Genomic DNA, 2,500 nt, shown 5'->3' with positions numbered 1-2,500 from the left:
TTGTGCCTTAACCTAACCCGTGTTGTGCCTTAACCTAACCCGTGTTGTGCCTTAACCTAACCCGTGTTGTGCCTTAACCTAACCCGTATTGTGCCTTAACCTAACCCGTGTTGTGCCTTAACCTAACCCGTGTTGTACCTTAACCTAACCCGTGTTGTACCTTAACCTAACCCGTGTTGTACCTTAACCTAACCCGTGTTGTACCTTAACCTAACCCGTGTTGTACCTTAACCTAACCCGTGTTGTACCTTAACCTAACCCGTGTTGTACCTTAACCTAACCCGTGTTGTACCTTAACCTAACCCGTGTTGTACCTTAACCTAACCCGTGTTGTGCCTTAACCTAACCTATGTTGCGCCTTAACCTAACCTATGTTGCGCCTTAACCTAACCTATGTTGCGCCTTAACCTAACCTATGTTGCGCCTTAACCTAACCTATGTTGCGCCTTAACCTAACCCATATTGTACCTTAACCTAACCCATATTGTACCTTAACCTAACCCATATTGTACCTTAACCTAACCCATGTTGCGCCTTAACCTAACCCATGTTGCGCCTTAACCTAACCTATGTTGCGCCTTAACCTAACCCATGTTGCGCCTTAACCTAACCCATGTTGCGCCTTAACCTAACCCATGTTGCGCCTTAACCTAACCCATGTTGCGCCTTAACCTAACCCATGTTGCGCCTTAACCTAACCCATGTTGCGCCTTAACCTAACCCATGTTGCGCCTTAACCTAACCCATGTTGCGCCTTAACCTAACCCATGTTGCGCCTTAACCTAACCCATGTTGCGCCTTAACCTAACCCATGTTGCGCCTTAACCTAACCCATGTTGCGCCTTAACCTAACCCATGTTGCGCCTTAACCTAACCCATGTTGCGCCTCAACCTAACCTATGTTGCGCCTCAACCTAACCTATGTTGCGCCTCAACCCAACACACGTTGGGCCTCAACCCAACACACGTTGGGCCTCAACCCAACACACGTTGGGCCTTAACCCAACACACGTTGGGCCTTAACCCAACACACGTTGGGCCTTAACCCAACACACGTTGGGCCTTAACCCAACACACGTTGGGCCTTAACCCAACACACGTTGGGCCTTAACCCAACACACGTTGGGCCTTAACCCAACACACGTTGGGCCTTAACCCAACACACGTTGGGCCTTAACCCAACACACGTTGGGCCTTAACCCAACACACGTTGGGCCTTAACCCAACACACGTTGGGCCTTAACCCAACACACGTTGGGCCTTAACCCAACACACGTTGGGCCTTAACCCAACACACGTTGGGCCTTAACCCAACACACGTTGGGCCTTAACCCAACACACGTTGGGCCTTAACCCAACACACGTTGGGCCTTAACCTGCTCTGTAATTGTCATACGACGCGTTAAATTAGTGTAGTGTTGCCTAACTGCAACCCCCGCAATATAGTTTGCTACTCGCACTGCCCGGTCCCCAGAGTATCATTTCATGTGAAACACCTTGCAGCTATACACTGTAATGCGGATGGCAGTAGGACGTACATGCTCAATGCCCTTCGCAGTTGTTCATTGGCATTCGCATGGCGAAGCACAGCCTACGTTGTGGTACGGCTTGTGTCAACTGTCCGCTGATGTTGTACGTCCAAATCACACACTGTACTGCACATTGGTCCTCATGTACTGAATGATACATCGTGGTACATGTGTGACCGTACCACGACTGCGCCAACAACGGCGAACCATACGGTCCAAATATTGTGCACTCAGCTACGTGTCGTCTCCCTATAAGAGCTGGATTGCAGTATGGTATGCCGTGGATGGCGATCAGCATGAGCCGTCTGTTGATGTAGTGGCGCGTGTTGTCAGACGTAGTCGTCTCCTCTCACACACCGTGATAGCATGGTGCACTGCGTTCCACATCTGCGACATGCGACAGAGGCCGGTTGACAGTCGTTCGCGCAATGGACATCGCATACGTACGGGGGCCACCTTCCACGTGTTCGCGAAGCGTGCACATGTTGTTGCGTGTATGTGGGCAGACATAGTGTGTCGTGACACCTGACACAGGCATGCAACAATCGTTGAATTTGCAAATGGCGATGGACGTCTACGTTTGCTGGTGACGTTACGCAAATGAACAACTGGTAAACCGTTGTGGTGCGGTTGTTCTCGCTAGAGGTGAATCAGTGATGGCGACGATCGGTTGAGCTACCAACCGGTTGTTTCAGCGATACCCACCATGCCCACGAACGTGAATGGCATGTGGGTGTGAAGCGATACGCGGCGGTGGCTGGGTGGGACCGTCCCCGGCCGGTGAGGGGGGGCCTCCCGGCGTGCTGGCCGCGCGGTGCGTGGGCGCACGCGCTACAGCCGGCTGGTGGGGGCGGCCAGTGGCAGGCGCGCCGGCCGACGGAGGCGGCAGGCGGCGCAGCTGCGCGCCGGCGCACCCTGCACGCGGCGCCGTGCGGCCAAAGTAGGTCCTCGCGGGCCCGGTGCGAAGCGCG

The sequence above is a fragment of the Schistocerca americana genome, chromosome 3 (genome assembly GCF_021461395.2).
Source record: "Schistocerca americana isolate TAMUIC-IGC-003095 chromosome 3, iqSchAmer2.1, whole genome shotgun sequence".
NCBI classification, from domain to species: Eukaryota; Metazoa; Arthropoda; class Insecta; order Orthoptera; family Acrididae; genus Schistocerca; species Schistocerca americana.
Note: the sequence above shows the minus strand (reverse complement) of the source record.